General features: G+C 42.5%; 1 protein-coding gene across 2 annotated transcripts in view; it reads left to right on the top strand.

Annotated features, from left to right (window-relative positions):
- The first annotated feature begins 12 nt into the window (after positions 1–12).
- Positions 13–21,631, top strand: part of Rnf2 (ring finger protein 2) — a 32,096-nt gene continuing 10,477 nt past the window's right edge. The window contains exons 1-2 of one of the 2 annotated variants that reach the window (XM_063272315.1): positions 13–62; positions 2,002–2,104. The gene's annotated coding sequence lies outside the window, so the exon portion shown is untranslated. Of the gene's footprint in view, positions 63–2,001; positions 2,105–3,139; positions 3,233–21,631 lie in introns of those variants that run through there. The other variant, NM_001401380.1, reaches the window with a different exon arrangement.

Below are 21,631 nucleotides of genomic sequence, written 5' to 3'. Positions count from 1 at the left end.
TTTTTTTTTTTTTTGGTTCTTTTTTTTCGGAGCTGGGGACCGAACCCAGGGCCTTGCGCGAGGTAAGCTAATCTTATTCTGTAATATAACCATAGGATAAAGCCACTAAAGAGGTGATTATTTTTTTAGTTACTCATCAGTACTACCCAGCTTATAATGTGATCAGGTTGGTATTACTTCTAAAGCCTCTAGGGGGAAATAATATTTTTATCCAGAGTTCATCTAGTCATCCACCTATCTCACACGTACATACAGTGCTAATGTGATATTCTTCTACTTAAAATATTGATGTCACTTTTGATGTATTTATTAAAAATGTCATTTCAGGATTTCATTTTGAGACAGGGTTTCGTAAGTCTCAGGCTGACCTCAAACTCCCTATGTAGCTGATTGTAGCCTGGAACTTCTGTTCCACCTGCTTCCACCTAGGGCTAGATTCCATGGTTCGAGCATGAGCCACCAAACAGGGATTTACTCAGTGCTAGGGATCAAACTCAAGGCTTTGTGCATGCTAGGCCAGTGCCCTAGCAACTGAGTCACACTCTTAGTCCTGATATTGGTTTTTAATTGGTTTGCTTTGTTTTTTTTTTTTTTTTTTTTTTTTTTTGTTCTTTTTTTCGGAGCTGGGGACCGAACCCAGGGCCTTGCGCTTCCTAGGAAGCGCTCTACCACTGAGCTAAATCCCCAACCCCTGGTTTGCTTTGTTTTTGAGACAGGGTCTTGCTATGCAAAAAGTCTGCAACCTTCTCAGTCTCCAGAATGCTGGGATTACAAGTGTGCATCGCCACATGCATTAGTCAGGGTTCTCTAGAGTTGCAGAATGTATAGAATGCCTCTATATATTAAGGGAATTTATCGTAATGACTTACTGTCTGCAGTCCAACTAACCCAACAATGGGCTGCTGTGAGTGGGAAGTCCAAGGGTCTAGTAGTTTCTCAGTCCCACAAGGCTGGGTGTTTCAGCTGGTCTTCGGTATAAGCTTAAGTCCTGGAGAAGTAGGTTCCAACAGATGTGCTGGCAAGTGGGCAACAAAGACTTCTATTGTCACTTTTTTTTTCTTTTTTTCGGAGCTGGGGACCGAACCCAGGGCCTTCTTCTATTGTCATTATGTAGGCCCAGATTAAAGATGAAAATATTTCCCCTAGAGACTTTAGAAGTAATGCCAACCTAATCCCATTAGAAATTGGATAGTACTGATAAGTAACTAAAAAAATACTGGACCAAAGCTGTCCTTCACTTGGAACTAGTTTTGTCCCAGCCTGGCCTTGAACTCAGAGATCTTGCCTCTGACTCCTAGAATTAAAGGCGTGTACCATCTTGCCTGGGCCTAAACTTTAATGGCCACTGTGCCTTGAGATCTGGATCAAAACCGTAGATGTTGTCAAAGAGCCTCAAGATCTGGATCACAGGTGTGCCCTACATTTCTGAGTTGTGGTTTATTACGGATATAGTCAAAGTGACAACCACGAATAGACATCACACCATGTCTAGCTGCAGGATGATACTCACTCTTTCCACGAAATGAAAATTAGAGGGAAAAAGAATGATGCTAAATTGTGAACATTCTGCTCTGATGGAAGGACAGTGTGTCTGCTCCTGACTACCCATCTCCAGAGGGTAGAGGGACAGAGCACTCAGGATTATTTTGGCTTTTATTCACATCCCAGGGAAAGTTTAACCTTGGAGGGCTTTTTAAATTGCTAGAGTGGACAGTAAGTGTGAGCGCCAATCTTGGGTTTCAACTTGGTCACATCTGGAATCAACAAAACCCAAACAACTGAGCACACTTGTGAATGTTTTCTTGATTGGATCATTTGAGGGGGAGAAGTCCCACCCTAACTCTGCCAGGCTCTCCTTGGCAGCCTACATAAAAGGAAGGGGGAGGAGAAAGCTTTTGCTTAGTGCCTGCTTCTCCTCACTTTTGCTAGCAAGTTTTTTTTCTCTTGCCGCTGAGACACTACTTTGCTGATAAAAACCTACTTCTTTGGATTCCAACATAGGCTGAAGACCAGCTGACACATCCAGCTTTGAGTACTGAAAACTACTAGGTTCTCCGCCTTTCAGTTTGGAGACAGCACTGTTGAACTAGACAGACCACAGCCTGTAAGTCACTTTAATAAACCCCCTCCATATATATATTACATTTAATATATTTATTCTATTAATCGTTTTTATAGAAAATGCTGAATAATACAATAAGAAAGACATTTTAAGCCACACAAAAGAATACCACAGTAACGTTACTGGAAGCTATAAGCCATCTTGCCCAATTTCAGCAGTGCCAAGTGCCTTCCCATTTATCCTTTGCTATTCTTGATTGTCCTTCCAAGAGAGAATGACCAATGCAGCATTTTAAAGTAAGAGAACTTTTTTTTTTTTTTTTACTTGTTACTTCTTTAGCTTAAAACTTAAATGCAGGAAGTGCCGAGTGATTTCTTGTAGGCTGTTATTTTTGGGGGGAGGGGGGAATTATCTATAGCTACTCATATTTTCAAGTTCAGAATACTGAAAGCGCCAAGGGGTTTGATATAAACAGCGATAAGGGAATCTGTAGAAACATACTACCAGGCGCCTACTTCCAGAGTTGAAGGTCACTTTCCTTAGATCTTGCTGGCTTTGTATGCCGGAGACCCAAAGTCTGGAAAGTTCTGCAGTAGAAATCCTGTGGATTTCTAGCGCTGGGATGTATATGAGGACGGAGTCCGGAGCTGGAAGCCTAAATGGAATCCTCAGCAGCGGGCGGGAAGCCGCAACCTGTGGGTACAGGCAGGCCCAGAAAGGCTCCAGGACGGGAAAGCAGACAGAGAGGAGACGCCCAAGTCAGCAGGCGTCGGCTGGGGGCTGCGCTGGCGCTGGGGGCGCCAGGCGTGCTGTGGCCACGGGCGGGGGCGTGGCCAGGGCCAGGGTGTGGGCGTGGCCTGACAGTCCGGGCCTGCACGAGGCACGCCCCCTCCCCTACGCCAGGGGCCTCCCCGCGCGGTGCACGTCCGCGTCCCGCGCCTCCGCCTCCTCGCTCTCTCGCTCGCTCGCTCCTTCCCGCCCTCCCCGCAGCTCCGGCCGAGCCGGCTCCCCCCTCCCCAGTCTCTCATGAATATTGAGCGGCCCCTGTTGTATTTCCCGAGCTCCATTGCGGAAGCCGAGGCTCGCCATATTGTGCGGCGGCACCGGCGGTTGATCCTCGAGTCTCGCTCCGGCCGCGGCCAGCGCAGCCCCGGACTGGGGCAGGAGCCGGTGAGCCGGGCAGGCGGGATTGGCGACGTGTGAGAGGGCGGCGGGCTGTGGCAGGGGGGTCCAGGACGGGCTGCGGCCCGAGCGACGGCGGGGCTGGGGGTGTGTGTGTCCGCGGCCGGGCGGTGAGGCGATGGCGCCGCCGCCCCCGGCCGCTTGCTCTGGCGCTCGCGGCCCGCCCGGGAGGGCTCATTGTTCGCGGCCCGTGAGCACCAGGCTGGCGAGGCGTCCGGAGCCCTTCCGGGGAAGTGCACCCGCTCCACCCTCGGCTCACAGCAGCCCGGGCCTCGAGGGCGGCTCCGGAGCCGTAGGCGAACTTACCCCTGGGCTTGCCCGCGGGGCCCGGAGGTCGGCGACGCGGGGGCGGGGAGGGGCGCCCGGGGCAGACAACCCTCCTTCCTTCGGGACCTGGCACCGGGGTGGGCTCCGGATCCCCTCACGACCCCACATTCCTGGAGAGCCGCTGCCTGCCCCGGAGTATCTGTTGCTGCCTCCGCGAGCCACGGGCTCACCCTGGAGGCGGCGTTGGGGGAGGGGGCGGCTCCGTCTGTTCTGCTGGCTGCTTCGCGTTTTGACCCGGGGTGAATTTGCCGAAATCCCAGGTCCCCTCTCTGTCTGTCGGCTCCCCAGCCCCGGTCCTTGAATTTTCCTGCTACAGAAATCGCCTTCCTACTCGCAGAGATACTGTTGTTGGTTAAAAAAAAAAAATCGGTCTTGGAAACTTTGAGGTTCATTTTTATTATTTTGCCCACCTAAACAAATTACCGATTCACGTCCCCGAACCCCCGTTGGGTGTCTTTTTAAGAAGCTGTCGGAAGTTTGTATGCCTTGTGATGTTTTGTGGAAATGTCAGACTTTCTATGCGGTGTGTGAAAAAGCTTAGATAGGCATTTAAGTATTTGGTATGCGGTTATTTCTTGAAATAAGCAAAAAGGAGACATAATGTCAAATAATTTAAGCCAATATTTTAATTAAAAGGACCGTAAGTCATGCATTAAATTATTTTTGATAGTTCCGTGAAGATCAACTGGAGTACCTGTGGAATTAGTAGCTAATAATTTGTAATTGTTGGATATTTTAACAAATCAGATATCGGGTTTTGAGCTTTATTTTTATTAACTTTTGCCAGCGACCCATTCAGTATAATCCAGGCAAGCTGACCTCATACTCAATTCTTAGTTTAAGGCAGTCGTCCTGTCTCAGCTTCTCCAGTGACAAGATTATAGACATTCAACCCAACTGGCTTACCTTTTGTGTCTTAAATTGAACTTTTAACCTTTGATTTATAAAGAACTTAAATGACAGCAATATTACTCCTGGAAATACCTCTTTGCCCTCCAACATTTCTACTTGCCACAACAGGTATCCTTTATTAAAGACTTGATGGTAACAACTAATCTACCATTTAGTAAAATAACTGGTAAATATGTAACATTCCCATTGCTAGGCATCACACCAAATATGTCTTTTTACCTCTTCCAAGTTTACTTAAACGGACACCTGATATTAGTTATGAATGAAGACTAAGTTGGAGACTTTAGACACATAGCTCTAATTTCACCTGTAGTAGCAGAGACAGGCCATCCTGGGCTACATGAAGAGCAGTGTGGGCTCTATGAGGCTGTCTCAAAGAAGCACACACAACAATGCAAAATCCAAACCTCTAAATGGAGACTTTATGAAGGAGAGTCTCTGTATTTGGAAAATAAGATAGTAGTCCTCTAATATGCTGCACAGAAAGCTTTAAATTAGAACAAATAACATAACACACTACAGATGTTAGTGGGCTTTGCTGTTTGTTTTTGTTTTCTCTGTGGATCATTCAAGATAGTACCCAGGGGGAGTACATAGAAATACAGGAATTTCATTAGTCTATTACCGATCTTAGTTTTCTGATGTCGGGTGTGCCCAACCTGCTGCCTGGGCCACATAGGTTCCAGAATTGGCTAGGAATAGGACCTAGCAAGTTTGAAGATGACAGTGTCTTGTCACACTGTCAAAAGGTTGAAAACTCAGTTGGATGTGGTGGTACATGCCTTTAATCCCAGTTCTCTGAGAGGCAGAGGCAATCTCAGTTCTAGGCCAGCCTGGAACTATGTAGAGCCCCAGTCTCCCCCCATCCCCCATCCCCAAAGGTTAAACACTGGACCTGGATTCTGTGGGTCTTCAGTATTTCATATGTGGGTGTGTGGAGTGGAAGTATAGGTTGTGATTTCACACAGATACTTTGAATTTGTAATGAAACACATGGTGTTTAATTAGAAACTAGCTTTACTGTGTCAGGAGCTAGCTAGGTAGTGATCCCTGACTGGAGATGCTGAGAAGGTGGGTGGCCCATTACCGTTTTGGCCTGAGTAGAAAAACTCCAAAAGAGTTGGCTGTGCTCTCGATTCTTTTTTAAAGCTTTGTGGTGTCATTTGGCAGCTGAAGTGGACTTGTCTGGATGAGTCTGGTAGAGTGACCTGGAGCTGAGCTGCAGTGTGCTACCAGCGATTCCAGGAAAGGTGGCTACTGCTGTCACACGCTCCGAGATTGAATTGCTTCTGTGGAACTTTATTAACTCTAATAGCAAAAAGTTATTTTAAAAGGTAACTTCAGATTGAAATGTCTAGTGAGGGCATGCTAAGTAAAGTAAGGGGCAGATTTCAAAAGTCTTAAGAATTTCTGTCGTTGACTTTCAGCAGATGTGTTGCTTATTTGTAGAGCAGAGTTTATTTATTTGTTTGAGACAGGGTCTCACTATGTAGGCCTGGCTTGCCTGGAGCTCCTAGAGATCCAGTTGCCTTTGCCTCCTGAGTTCTGGAAATAGGCTTGTGCCCAGCCTTCGTGGGATCTTTTTTTTTTTTTTTTTTTTTTTTAATGAAGAAGTTAGAATTCACAGTCAGTGGTGTGTTAATGTAGATTCTGTTGAGAGAGAGCATAGTTTAATGGTGGAGGCTGTGTTTAGTGTGCAGGGCCCTGGACTTAGTCCCCAGCACTGAAGACAGTCAGTTTGAAGTAACCAATGAGTTCAGGTCTGTGCTAGTGTTGTGACTGCAAAGATGGCGATTTCTTTCCTTGAACACTACATGGTTATGGGGGCATTTCTGGGCCAGTTTGAACAACAGCCAAAAGTGGAGAGCTTGGATCAGGAAAACAAGTTCAGTAGCTTCTATGCTTCATCTTAACAGAAACAAATGCCTGATGTCAAGTCAGCTTTTGTAAAATGGAGTTTATAAAATAACCTCAAATTTTTTGAAGCTGCAAGATATCTCAGAAGAGAGCAATCAGATTTACTTTAGGTCTAGAGGACTGGAGAGATGGAGAGCTTCCGTTTCAGTGATTCTCAGACCCACAAGGTGGCTCACATCGAGGTGTAGCACCAATCCTAGCAGATTTGGTGCCCTTTTCTGGCTTCTGCTAACACTGCATGCATGTGGTACACAGACTGTTAAGCAGTGTACTGAGTCCCAGTAAAGAAAACAAACTTCAGGGCTAGACCAATGACTCAGGTTAAGACCATTTCAGAGATCCAGAGTTCAGTTCCCAGTGATTACATGGTGGCTCACAACCATCTTCGGATGGCATCTGATGCCCTCTTTTGTCATGCAGGAGGCATACATGCAAGTAGAGCACTCAAATACATAAGTAAATCTTTTAAAAATTTTAGTTAAGTACAACATTTTGTTGGGTTTTTTTGTTTTGTTTTTTTTTTAAGATTAAAATCTTAAGATCTCTTTACAGGTGGTTGTGAGCCACCATGTGGTTGCTGGGAATTGAACTCCAGACCTGGAAGAGCAGTCAGTGCTCTTAACCACTGAGATGGCCATCTCTCCAGCCCAAGAACAACATTTACTATTAGAGGTTGGTTAGATGGGCATGAAGGCGAAAGGGAAATGTTGGCAGTGGCTCTGAGAAGAGGGCCCATGCGGCTGGTGCTGGATGGGGTAGAGTCAGCCCCTAGTTTATAGGACATGTCATGCTGGGTCTGGAAATACCCAAAGGAGCTGGCGGCTAGAGCCAGTTACTGACAGTTTCAACTAACAGCAACCCAGAAGACCCATTTTCCTGTTTTCCAATCCCCATTTTACTACCTAACAAACCCTACTGACAGGAATCGTGAAGTATGGGTGAATGATTTTATTTTGCTGTCATAGACCATATTTTAGGAGGGTGGTGTTAGAGTTGAGACAGTGAATAGAAGACCTGCACAAATGGTGCGTGGTAAAATACAATGCCTTTAGTAGGAAACCATGCCCCTCCCCTTTCCAAAAGCAGTTGTCATCATCTGTGTGCCAGATCATTTTGCTAGGAATTAGAATTTAAAAAAATACATTAAAGGCTCTGTCCTAAAGGAGTTCAGGTTGAGTGGGCATGACACAGACTACTGTACAGTGTGTGAAATGCAGTAACGGATGAGTGGTGTGGCTTGGGGGCCCAAAGGACATACATAGCAGACAACCAGCTGCTTGTCTGTTGAGCTAAGCTTAATGACTAGTATTATTTTTCTTAGGTTCTTATCAAAGCCATCTTTATTTTCTGTCTCCATCAATTCCTATGAAAGCTGTTTTTATGAACTACCTCAATTTTGTCACATTATTGTTAAGTATTTTTGTGCCTCATTCATCCAAATTATAAAGCCTCTTGTTTCCTTGTACTTTAAATTGAGTACTATGTATATAGATGTTTGTGCACTTTATGTTCTCCCTTAAGGTCATTCAAAAATGGCGTGAGACACTTTTCTGGATATACAGCTCACTTTAGTTAGTTGAAGTAGTCACAGCCCCAGCAAATGATAGAAAGCAGCCTCAGACTTCGGATTGGCTGTATTTCAGAACCAGTGGCTATTGGTTTTTTCAACATAACATTTTTATTGATTCTTTGGGAGTTTCCCATCATGCCCCTAGCTCATTCACTTCCCTGTCCTTCCAAGTCTGCTCCCCTTGTGACCTCCCCCAAAGAAAGTGAAAATAAAAACGAGATTTTAAAAAAGTCCAGTTCGTGCTTCTGTGTATTCACTGGAGTGTGATCAAACTCTCAGTGTTCTGCCCCTTAAGTAGGACTGAGTCCATCCCTCCCACACCTCTGCCTGAAGCCTTCACTTCAGTTACACTTCTCTTCAGCTTTCAGTGCCTTCTGTGTAGGCTCTTACCTCTTTCTTAATTAATGCTATTTCTGGAAGAGAAAACAAATTCCTCATTTGTTTTGACATTTTAACATGAGCTCTCCTTTCTTCCCTTATTGTATTGATGTCTGTTACCAGTTAGCTATTGTGAAATGTATAGATCATATAGAGTGCTTTGCTTTGATGACTTTCTGCCTGTTTCTTCCACCAGACACCATATTGATTTAGAATTCAATTATTTACTTTTTAAAGAATATATATCTTCATGCCAATAATTGCATTGAACTCTCATTATTTACACTGTTTTCTATGCAGAATTTAATACAGCATATGAGGGTTGTCTTGGAACTTAGCCAGATGGCTTCTATCACAGAAGGTAGTATGGGTAATAGGAGCTTCAGAGTTGGAGGTGAGAGACTTGATTTGTAGGACTAGGACTATATATAACTCTGGGGTAACGCTAGCCTCTTTTGCATGAGATAATGCCCTAGGCTCAGTCACCAACCAGCTTTTACAAAAGATGCTGAGGGGAGAGAATTAACTTGGTTCCTGGGTCTTCCTCCAATTACAAGCAGATCTTGGCTGATGTGAGTATGTTTGTGTTCATGTATCTGTATGCCCGCCCATTTGACCCAGTGGAAGATTTGTAAAGATAAGGCCTGACCTACCTAGTGAGATCCTGAGCCAAGAAACAGAGGTAGGAGGGAAAAAGCAGAGGATGTAAGTCATTTGCCAACTTTGTCTGTCCCCTGCAGCAGTGCCACCAACACATGCCTAGTGGATTTTACAGAGCTTTGCTTTAGTAGACATCACAAATGTATAAAAATATACTTGATATACACACATACACACTAATGGAACTTCTTGCTTTAAAAGCTTTATTTCCACATCATTTTACCTTCATAAAATTTCTAATTTTTCTGGTGATGTTAGTCTTTTATGTTGCTTCAGGTTTCTTATTAAATATTCCATTATTTATTAAGCTAAATTTATTAAATGAAGGCAAGGATAGTATTTACTTTAAGAGGCTCTTGGAATTAAATGGGATTTTATAAAAAGCAGTAAGCATTGTAAATATTACCTATAACAATAAGTCCCCTTGACTTGAACTTCTAAGGACATTAGTCCCTAGACTGAGATTATGGTCTTAAAGAATATGACTTTTTTTATCAGTAAATTTTAATTATTAGCTGTTTTCCAAAGGGACTTTTTCCTCTTAGTTTTTAAAATCGAAATATCTTTTAGGTTACTCTGTTATTGTAGTTATTGGCTTTTTGAAACAGGGTTTTTCTGTGTAATCCTGGCTGTCCTGGAACTTACAATAGACTTGGCTGGTCAGAGGTTACCTGCTTTTGCCCCACAAGGGCTGGGACTAAAGGTATGTTTTAGAAGTAAATTCAGGGGCTTTTCTACTGTTGTTGCTCCCAACTGGAGATAATGGCGACCTTTCATTTATCATAAGCCTCATCACCATAGCTGAGCAGACACTCCTACTCTAACCACACTCTGACCTGACGGGGAAGCCTGTTACCAGCACTTGACCAGTACTTGCCCTCTTAATCTTGTCCTGGCTGCTCCTGCCCATCTGTCCTCTCATGGAGATAGATGCCCCTGCTCATGGCCAGTCCTCAGTGACAGTCTCCCTCACTCTGGTCCTCACTGGAGACCCTCACCTCCTCTCTTGCCTATCCTCTTTATTAACCAGTCTGAGGTTGTGGAAAACAATCTTTACTCAACTTTGAGACAGGAGATGCTTGTCAGTGTTAACATTCTGACTGCAACCAGATCTCTGTGCATAGTGATCAGCATCTTAATGCACAAAGCCATCCCCTAGTAGTGTGCATCACTATGCCTCACTTAGGTTATTCTCTTATTCTCTTATTACAAGTATACTTTTCAGCAATCTATACCATCTCCAGAAACAGAACAGTCAGTATTTTTTCTTTCTTACATTTTTACTTGGTGGTCTGGATATCTCCTACCTATGATTACTGGTATTGCTACTCCTAGCTTATGCAGTTCTGGGGATTGAAGTCAGGGCTTTGTGTGTGTTCTGCGAGGACTCTACCAACTGAGCTTTATCTATATATCCCTATCCCCTTAATGCACATTCCTCTTCCCAAGAAATCCTAACTTCGGAATACCAGTTTTTCTTGCTATGACAACATGGTATGCAGGACTGGGTCAATAGCTTGCTTTGATTTTGAAGAGATAACAAAGTCTTACTGGCAAATGAAAACTAGGAGGTAAAGTATAAGGGTGAAGAATGGGACTTGTCAAAAGGATAGATATATGAAGTGAATTAAACAAAATTGGATGGTTCTGGTCAAACTAGGCAGAACTCTTCCAAACTGCACAGGGACAGAAAACCAAGAACCCTGTAAGGTCTGTAGCTCCAAGGATACCAAGTGAGGCAAATCTAAAGCTAGCTCATTGCTTTAAATGTTAAGTGGAGACGAAGTGGGAATTATTCTCTTTAAGGGGAAAATTCAGGAAAGCCTTGGCTATGGCTTAATGCTCTGCACACCTGCCTTACTTAGCCCAGGTTGACCTTGAACACCATATGTGGCTAAGGCTGCTCTTGAACTCCTGATCCTCCTGGTCAGCTACCTCCTTGCACTTGGATAACAGGGTGTGAGCTACTATACCTGTCTTCTGTACATAGATTGTGTTGTTTGCTGCTCTTTTGCTTGCTTTAGAAAGAAAAGGTGGCAGGTAATGGTTGTGATAATTGTTGGGGTATTCAAACAAGTTGAAAGAAGTTAAAGGTAGATCATCTTAGCTCAGGAGAATGAGACAGATTCTGTTCCTCAGAGCATTAAAGAATGATTTTGAGGCTACTTAATATAAATCTATAATAAGGGAACTGGACCTTCAGTTAAAGTGACTAGCCTCAGTTCACCCTAGAACTGAGAATCTGGGCTTCCATTAGCATGGAAAGCTTGTCCCCGCCCCCGTTTCAGTGACAGTGTTCCTGTTATCAGATTGTCTCCACCTTGTGGCAGCAGTGTTTTGTCTGCTTATAATACATCATTGGAGAAATGTCTGAATAAGTTCTTTGCCTATTATTTTTTAATAGAACTATTAATTTTATTCTAGCCGGAGTTCTTTAATGTAATCTAGATAATAATCCCTTACCAGATAACTTTGCAAGTATTTTCTTACATTTCATAGGTTGCTTTGTCATTCTTCTTGATAGTGTTCTTGTCTGTACTTTTGATAGCTCATTCCACAGGTTTGCAGAATCCAGTGTTGGAGATGTATTTTGTGTATAGTAAGGTTTGGGTCCAGCTTCATTTGTCTGCATGTGAATGCCTGATTTTCTCAGTTTTTGTGGAAAACATTCATCTCTCCCCTTCACATTTGAATAATCTTGACTCTGTGGCTGTGAATGATTTCTCCAACTCACATCATTTTGAGTAATACAGCTTTGTGTTTAATTTTGGACATAGAAATTCTTTAACTTTTTCTTAGTATTAATTTGATTATTCTAGGTCTCCTGATTCTGTTTGAATTTTGAGATGGGCTTTGGGGTAACTTTCAGTTGTTTTAGATTTGTTATTTTATTTATTTATGTGTGTGTTGTGAGCCTGAATGGAGGTGCCCTCTGAAGCACCTCTGATGGTGTCAGGTCCCTTGGGCCAGTGGTACAGGTGGTTGTGATCTGCCTGGTGGAGGTTCTGGAAACTGGTCCTTCCTGAGCAGTCAGCACTCTCTGACCCTGAACCACCTTCCCAGGCCTGAGCTTTGTTGGTCGGGGGTAGGGGGCTGGAATCTTGAAAGATTGCATTGACTTAGTTTGAGTAGTATCATTTATAAAAAATTTTAACGTTTTTAGTCTGTAAATACATGTTGCCTTTCCATTCATTTACTTTCTTCTAAGTTTTTAGACAGGGTCTCACTCTGCCCCTCTGGCTTGGAACTTGATATGTAAGACCCAGTTGTCCTAGAACTCACAGGCCTCTCTGCCTCCTGAGTGCTGTGAATGCTGGGATTAAAGGCACAGGCCATGGCAGGCTCTTAGCTTTCTGAAATGGGACATTGCTGCTTAACCCCCGCTAGCCTAGAGCTTACTATCAGACTGGTCTCGAGCGTTACAGTCCTCTGTCTCTTGAGTGGTATGGTTACAGGGGTGTGTTGCCACACGTGGCTTTACTTGTTTAAAAAGTTGTTTTGGATGTATAGAATTTTGTTAGTGTCACTTAATCCATTCCTGAGTAATGCACCATTTAAAATTGGACAACAGTACCAATTTTTGTTACTGTGTGAACATAATGTAACTGCATTAAAATGTTTCTGGTGTCCCTGTGTGATGTCGTGTAGTTTGTATGTGCCTTGTGTATGTGTTTTACTGCTGACTGGAATATAGGTTTGTGGTATACAGCTATTGCTTTTCTGTGCTTGTATGTGCTTGGCAAGTGCTCTAGGGCTGGGTGGGTTAGTGCCCGCGTGCATGCGTGAATATGTGGGTGCATGCGTGGATGCTTACCCACTTAGGATTGTATTATTTCCCTTCTATGACATTCTTAGTCTGTTGAATTTATAATCAACTGACTTTATTGGATTAGTTTGTACAATTCAGTGGAATTTTCAGTTTTGTTCATATCAGATGATAGCATCTGAACAGAAGAATTACTTTCTGCTTTGGGTGCCTTTGTCTTTTTGTTTGTTTGTTATTGTCTACTTGCCTTAGAATAGAATAGATACTTGTGTTTAGAATAGAAATGATAAAATACCATTTCCTGTTTTACTCTTTAACATCGGCACACCTATGCAGTCACAAGTTTGGGGCCCTTTACTAGTTCTCTACCTCATTTCCTATAATGGTATTTTTACACACACACACACACACACACACACACACACACACACACACACACACACACCCTCACCCTTACTCTTTGTTTTAGTTCTGTTGTACCTAACTGGTTGTTACTAGTAATAGCGCTAATGCAGCCACATCTTGTCCTTGGCTATTAGTGCCTGGGTGTTTTATTAGGATTCTTACCTTACTTAAACTGTCCTTCATTTTTGCTGTCTCCTTGGTAAGTGTGGCTTCCCAAGCACTGGAGGGGCAGCAGTGCCTGTCTTCGAGGCTGCTCTTGCTTATTTCTTGTCCTGGCTTCTCTCTCCTCCAGTAAATTACTCAGTTACCTTTCTCCAAGGAGGAGTCCTTTCCTCTAGGGACCCTTGTCTGATTTTTTCCCCTTCCCCTATGTGACTATGTCTCTGCGCCCTCATAATGATTGTGTGAAAGCATGTGTTGGGGCTGTCCTGTCCATTAGCCGGTAAGTGTAGACTGTTGGAGGTTGCCATCTCCTGTCACAGTGAAAGCCTCTAGTAATGTTTACTCACTGTTTTGTTTTTTTGTTTTTTGTTTTTGTTTTTTTTTTCTTTTTTTCGGAGCTGGGGACCGAACCCAGGGCTCTACCACTGAGGTAAATCCCCAACCCCTACTCACTGTTTTTACTATGGATCTGCTAACTTAAGATCATTAGGCAAAGGGACAGGAAGAAAATAAGATTGCGGCTGAGATCACTAGGACTGACCACTGCAGGACCTTGATAACTGTGTCCTGAAACTATAGAGACTGAGCCGTCAATAAAGTATTGTGTGTAGTGTAGGGTCAGCATTAGAGGAGATGAGAGACAGTTGGCAGTATAGTAGGCTACTGTGTGCAGACTCCTACTGCTATGTCTTTAAAGTATCTATTTTCCTTATAACAACTAACTTAATTGTGGAGAGCCTGAAAAACATTAAAGGGTCTACTGGTATTCAGAAAGGTAATAAAGATTTGGAAAGTCAATCTTAATAGTTTCTTCTCTGTGTTCTATAATACACAAAAGAAATATTCAATTCAATTAAAAATTAACGATACTCTTTAAAAAGTACTAGCTAACACAGTAGTTTAGATGCGTGTTCCAGATGTTTTGGGCAATACGCTTTCAGTTGAAAAGGAAGAACACCGTCTTTGTGTCTTTGGGAGCTTACAGAGACTGGTGTCTGGTTTACAGGCACAGCTTTAGATTACAGTGCTGAAAGTGGTGTGTTTGAGGTGACAGGTTCTGCTGCAGGGTAGAGATGGCAGTTTGGGTTGTCTACTCTGAATTTCTTACTCTCCCTTGGTTTGAGTACATTTCTAAAAATCTTACTATTTCTCTCCTGTAAGCAAGATTGCTTTAATAAAGGAAGAAATTGTTTATTCATTTACATGTTACATAATATAATGCAAGAGATGGGAGAATGGATTTGAAGTGACCTTTATTTTGCTCTATTCAGAAAGGATACTAACCGTGAAATAAAATTGATGAATGTCTTGTTAAAATAGAGCTAGCTGTTTTGTAGTGGCTTAAGTGAGCATATCTCAAAAATGAAGGAAAATAGGATAATGTAGAAATGATAATTCCTGGTATCTGTTTCATGGTACAAAACTAGAAAAGTAATATGCTGCATAGTTTTAAGTGCTATTTGTGGGGAATAAGTGCTGTCATTGGTATGTTACTTTTGACAGGTGTGATGGCTGAAAAAGTTGTCTCTAAATATATATACACATTACAGTCTCTGAAGGTATAAAACGTTATCTTACTAAGAAAGAGGGCCTTTGCGTGTGTAATTAAATTAATAATTTTGAAATGGAGAGATGATGCTGGGTTACTCACGTGGGCCTGAAATGTCAGCACATTCTTAACATGTTCTTGTTAGAGTGGGCCACCAAGAGATTAGAAGAGGAGGCATTGAGACTACAGAAACCGAGACTGAATGGTGTGGCTGCACAGCAAGGAGTGCATTTGTCAGAGTTGAAATAGGTAACAGGCACTTCCACAGAGCCAGCCCCTCCCCCTCCCACCATGTGCTCTATGGTGAATGGATATGAATGTGGGTCAATACAAAACAAAGTCATAGATTGAAACAGATGAAAAGTTTAGAACTCAATTCCACAGTTCTCCAGTATGAATCTTGTAGATAACATAAAGTGGGGAAACCTTGCTCTGTAGAACTGAAGCAGAAGGCTTTCAGGCCTGTAAGAAAATAAATCATGTTATTTTGAAGCAATAGTAATGTCTTTTGAAAGCTATAAAATGTAATATAGTGGTTATTCTTAAAAGTATAAATGAGCATTTCTAATAACCTCATTTACCCAGATTCCTTCCATTGTAAAGGACGTGTGATTTAATGCTTTCTTATTAGGCTGCAGTTTTCTTTCAGATGCTGTAAATAGATTTCACAATTTATATAACGAAAGCATCTGGTAAAACATTCACAGACACAGAACTCTTGAGAAGTTGACTATAGTTTTTCTTGTTCATACTTTACTCGGTTTAGGAACTCTTGTGCCTGTGTTCTCAGGTCACCTCTTGCCTGCACATCTGCAATTTTATATCATTTCTTTGACCTTCGTTGTAAAAATAAGTACTTGAGGCTCTTACCTAAGAACTGAGTTCTCTTATTTACTCATCCAACAATGCCAGGGTCCCACTTCAGACTGGTTTACTCAGAATTTGACTAAAAAATGAAGGCCATCTGGGTTCTCTGCCTTTTTAGCCTGCTGTCATTCTGCTGGGCAACAGTGTACTGAGCCTGTATTATCGTAATCTCAAAGATTGAGAACCATGTGCTTCAGTTAGAAAGAGTCTCTAACATGAACTGTGAGCTGTAACTGTCTCTGATGCATCTCTGTTCCCTTTAAGTTTCTAAGAATTACGTTTAGTATTAAACCGCACACTATAGAAGATGAGTAAGCCTGCCACGGCAGCTTCTGTTTGTTATGGAATATGTCTCCAATAAGCAGTCTAGAGTCAGCCCGTCAGCTTTTCTTTTTTAAACTTTATGGAGTCTCATAGAGCCCAGGCAAGCCTACAATTTCCCGTGGAGCTCAAGGATGACCTTGTTCTGATCCTCTTCTTAGGGCTGGGGGTACTGGTGTAGATCCACGTTTGATTTATGTAGTGCTGGTTAATTGGGCCCTGGGTTTCATGCATTTTTGCCAAGTGATCCATGTCCCGAGCCCCTCAGTGGTATTTTTTACAAGCCACGGGTCAAATCACCAAAGGTTTTATATAAAGTATCTTTTTTTTCCAAAAATAAATTACTCCTTTTGAAGGAGGTTTAATGTGAAGTCTTGATGTGTTAGGAAAGGGTTACATGTCAAAGGGCAAAGATTTAATACTTAAAACTGAAATACATAGAACAGATTATATCTTTTAGTTGTTGTAATATGCTAGGCACTTCATATGAGCATCTCATTAAACTTTGCTAATGACCCTTTAAGCTGTTTATCCCTGTAGATCCTTTTCCAAGGCTGTGGATGTGCCTATGACAGAATACTTGAACACTTGCCTAGTTGTGAAAGACCCTAGGTTTAGGTTGCGTCCTTGATACCACTTAAAGAGGGTGTTTGTGCTTCAGGCATTAAGAAGTTCCTCTGTGACAGCCACACACTAGTAACTGTTAGGTCTGGGAGGTACAAAAGAAGGTACAGTGCCTTCTAGCTCTCACCTCTGCTGTCGTAGAAGCTCCCTGCCCTACTCTAGAGTAGTTTTGGTTTGGTACATTCACTTTTCATTATAAGATCTTGAGAACAAGTGTGTGGCCCTGCCAGGATGCTGGAGTATTAGGTCCTTGTTTTTTTCCTCAGAAATCCCTGGCTATGCAAAACATAAAAGCATTACTGTTTATTATTAAATCTTTCTTTTTTATCTGAGCTTTTATCCATTTTGGTACTCAGTTTCTTCATTTCATAAAATATTTCCTAGATTTAAAAAAAAACCTTAGGGATGTTTATATACAATTTCTAGAATAGTTAAGGTAATACCAATTGTGTTGCTTTGGTAACACCAATAATCCCAGTGTTTGTGGGATTGTCAGGCTAAGAAACCCCCAGCCCTTATCACTAATTCCCAGTATGCTTGGCAGAGGTCCTCTGCTCTGTGTGATACACAATCTCCCACCCATCCTACAGCAAATCGCTTGTGCCCTTACCTAATTCCTAGGTAAATTACTTCTGCTTATTCAGGTAATGCATTTCAGTGAAGTCAGAGAAGGGGAAGGGGGCATTCTGGTCAATGGCTAGCTTTCTGGTTACAGTAGGAAAAGAATCCTGTCCCCACTATTTCCTGAGTATAAGGTTCTTTATTTTGCATTCAGCCTGTTTTCCAGTAATTAGTTGGGGTGTGATCTCTGGATATCCTGGGGGAAGAGTTGATGTCTAGTGTTGGTTGTCAACTTAGGTGGCCTTGGGAGATGCTGCTGGGAGTTTTTATTTTTTTTAAAGACAGGATTTCCCTTTTCCTTGTGTAGCAGCCTTGGCTCTTCTGGAACTCCATCTGCCTCTGTCTCCTCAGTACAGGGAGTAAAGGTGTGTTCTACCACTGACAGAGATGCTGTTTTAGTGAGCTGTTTATCAGCTGCTTCTTTGTGCTCTCACTAAACACTTGCAGATTTCACCTCAGTGATGCTGGTCTCGTCCCAGTCAGCCCTTCTGTCCTTGACTCTAAAGCCAGAGCCATATGACCAAAGCTGCTCAGTTCTGCTGCTTGGTGGGGCTAGAGCACATACACGCACACATGCGCACACTCTGTTATATTATTACCAGTCTCTCCCCCCCCCCCCCCCAAAACTCTTCACTGCTTAAGCTTGGCTGTCCTGGAACTTGTTCTGTGGATTGACCTTGAACTCAGAGATCTGCACTTAAAGGTGTGGTCACCATGCCTGGATTTAAGCTTTTTCTTTTTTTTTAAAAAACCATGCAAATTTTTTTAAGAAAAGACTTAATTGTTTATTTGTTTTGTTTTATGTATGTGAGTGCACTGTTGCTGTCTTCAGACACACCAAAAGGACATCAGATCCCATTACAGATGGTTGTGAGCCACCATGTGGTTGCTGGATATTGAACTCAGGACCTCTGGAAAAGCAGTCAGTGCTCTTAACCAAGCACTGAGCCATTTCCTCTTGCCTAGGATTTTCTTGCCAAGTTTTTCTTCACCTAGAACCTGCTCTGTTTAGAGATCTGCTTGCCTTTGCCTCCTGGGATTAAAGACTTGTTCTGCTGAGCCTGGACCTAAACCTTGCTGGGTGGGATCTTGCCCCAAGTTCACCACTCCCTTAATTCAGTTTAATGTCCTTGAACACAGGATTCAGCTCCACAACCCCCCCACCCCCACTACCCCCGTGCCCCTTTAACACCTGAACCATATATTGTATATTTTTCCTTTCTCAGCTTGCTATTCTTGTTTAAAATGCTCTTCATGAGAATTAACCAGAGAACAAAGTCTATGATGGGCATTTCTGAGACTTCCTTTCTCAGTGCAATTAATCTTGAGTCTCTTCACCTTAGCCTCAGGCAGACTCTTTAGACAAGAGCAAAAGGTAGCCTCATTTTTCACCAAAATATCACAAAACCAGTCCCTAGGCCACTTACTGAAATTCCTCACTGAAACCTCTTGGGTCAGGTCTGTCTGCACAGTTCAAATCACTGACAGCAACAAAATCTCCCTATTTCCTTTGAAGATGGCTCATTGAGCCCCACTTAAAACATCCCATGGCTTTCCAAACTCCAAATCCCCAAATCTACATTCTTCCAAACAAAAACACGGTCAGGCCTATCACATTAATACCCCAGTTGCTGGTACCAACTTCTGTTGTACTTAGGGTTTTACTTCTGTGAACAGACACCATGACTAAGGCAACTCCTAACAAAGGATAACATTTAATTGGGGCTGGCTTTCAGGTTCAAAGGTTCAGTCCCTTAATATCAAGGTGGGAGGGTAATTTTGCTACTATTATGATTTGTAATGTAAATTTCTGTTTTCTTATGGTCTCAGAATGACTCCTGTGAAAGTTCTTAGACACCCCCACCCAAGGGGTTACAACCCCACATGTTGACAACTACCATGGTTACAAGTGGCCTCTGATTGCTTAGGGTACTCAACCATGAGGAAAAAATCATTGTCCTTGTTGGAGTATGGTACTACAGAGCCTCCCAAGGGAAAATCTTTCACATAAGCTTACAGTGTTTGCATCCTGGAGCCTGCATTGGGTACTATCTGGTCAGTTTCTGAGGTACTCCTATGGTTATCTTTTCTGTTATCAGTGCAGTGTGGCCTTTTTAATGGTATAATTTTAAACAACACCCCCACTTCACCTTTACAGGTCTTAACTGCATAGACCAGGCTGAATTTGAATTTGTCATATGCCCTTCCCAGCCATTCCCAAGGGGACTTGGCCCCCAGTCTCACTGTCACTCTGGCTGGCTTGGAACTCTGAACTCAATCTAGTCTAGGCTGGAGAGATCCATCCACTTGCCTCTGCCCCCACATCCCCAGTGCTGAGATTAAAGGTGTGTGTCACCAGTGCCTGAAGTGATCTTTTTTTTTTTTTTTTTTTGGTTCTTTTTTTTTCGGAGCTGGGGATCGAACCCAGGGCCTTGCGCTTCCTAGGCAAGCGCTCTGCCACTGAGCTAAATCCCCAACCCCTGAAGTGATCTTTTTTAAAATTAGTTTTGTGCTTATTCTCTGTTTTTTTTTTTTTTTGCATGCATTGGTGTACACTTTGCCACTGTGTCAAGTTCTTGGAGTCCTCTTCACCGTGTGTCTCAGATTGAACTCTGGTTGTCAGGCCTGATGGCTAACTGAATCTTTTCCCTGCCTCTGAATTTGCAGTCCTTTCTGTGTACTGGGATTGCAGGATTGCAGAATTGCAGGGTCCTGACTGGCTCATGCACACCATCCTTGTCCACATCTTTATTTTCAGGGCAGATAAATCTTTTGGTCTACTTTGACTTCTGTCATTGTAAACCCAGCTAAAAAATAAAAATGGCCAGCAATAACAGATGCAGAATGGTGTTGTCTTGAAATTTTCCCTGCCATACTAGTTTGTCAGTGTAAAACTTTGCCTTTAATAGTTTAAACCCATAGACATTGTAGGCAGTGTTCTTTCAATAGAACGTGAGTGCTCTCTAATCTGAAACTTTGTGAGCTCTGCCTTTGCTCTCTGCATTCCTGTGGGGGTGTTGAACATTGAGTTTATACAAAATTCACCCATGAAGTTCAAGTTATACTAGTGGAAACTTTTCCTAGCAAGCTTCTTTAATCTTTTCCAAAATTCTCCCACAAACCAGTTGCAAGATGCTAACTAATCCTTTTTAATAGGCTTTATTACTGCAATGGCCCTGATTCCTTGGTACCGTTTTAGTTAGTTGTGCCACTATGGCCTAAATGTCTGAGAAAATGAAGCAGAAGGATTACTCTGACTTAAGGTTACAGAAGAGTGTCATTGTGCCCTAGACATGGCAGAATAGCAGTGCATATCAGGCAGTTATGAAGCAGAGGCATATATTTTTTTTTTTAAGATTTATTCATTTATTATATGTAAGTACACTGTAGCTGTCTTCAGATACACCAGAAGAGGGCATCAGATCTCTTTACAGATGGTTGTGAGCCACCATGTGGTTGCTGGGAATTGAACTCATGACCTCTGGAAGAGCAGTCAGGTGCTCTTAACCGCTGAGCCATCTCCAGCCCAGAGGCATATCTTTAAATAAGCTTTTGTTCTTGGTTTCTTTTTCCTTTTGAGAGCTTCCATAATGCAGCTATTGGTTTTCTCCATGTGTCCTGTGACTTTTCCTGCTTCCTTCATACCCCATGCTAAAAGAGAAGACTCTTCTTCTGCTTGCTTACTATAACCAGCTGTTGAGTTCTGGTGAAATGTTTAGTTCAGATATTTTATCTTTTAGTTTTTCTCGTTGTTGAGTTTTTCGTGTCATTTGTGCATTATTCTCCTGAGTCTGATTAGCATGTTTCTATTATTTTTAATTTTCTGGTATTTAAGTCATGTGTCAGTTAAGCAGAGCCATTTGCTGGCGATTTATCTTCCCTTTTTTGGAATGTTTCTCTGTGTAGTTTCTTGATGTTCTTTTATCATATTAAGATGCTGCCTTTCTCAGTCTTTACAGGCTGACCCTTCTGCAAGAGAAGACTTGGGGGCCTCTCTGGTCTGTTCTAGTCTTGCTTTGTTTGTCCTGGACAGCTGGAAGGGTATTTCAGATCCCTCAGCACTGAAGTTGGGCAAGACTAGGCATTTATTCCCCAGATATATTATATCACTGCTTCCTGCCCCAGAGAGAAGCTAAGGAACAGAGATTATTTTCATCCACTGTTTCTCTGCTGAGACAAAGAAAGGGGAATGTGTGTTTCCATTGAGTTGTCTTGAGAGTTCCTGCGCTGCCTGGTTCACGTTAGCATTTCAGAGACAGACTGGGCAGAAGCCCGTCATTGGGTAAACCCCAGAAAGTTGAATTATTG

This window comes from Rattus norvegicus, chromosome 13 (assembly GCF_036323735.1).
Source record: "Rattus norvegicus strain BN/NHsdMcwi chromosome 13, GRCr8, whole genome shotgun sequence".
Classification (NCBI taxonomy): Eukaryota; Metazoa; Chordata; class Mammalia; order Rodentia; family Muridae; genus Rattus; species Rattus norvegicus.
Note: the sequence above shows the minus strand (reverse complement) of the source record. Positions and strands in the feature narration are given on the sequence as shown.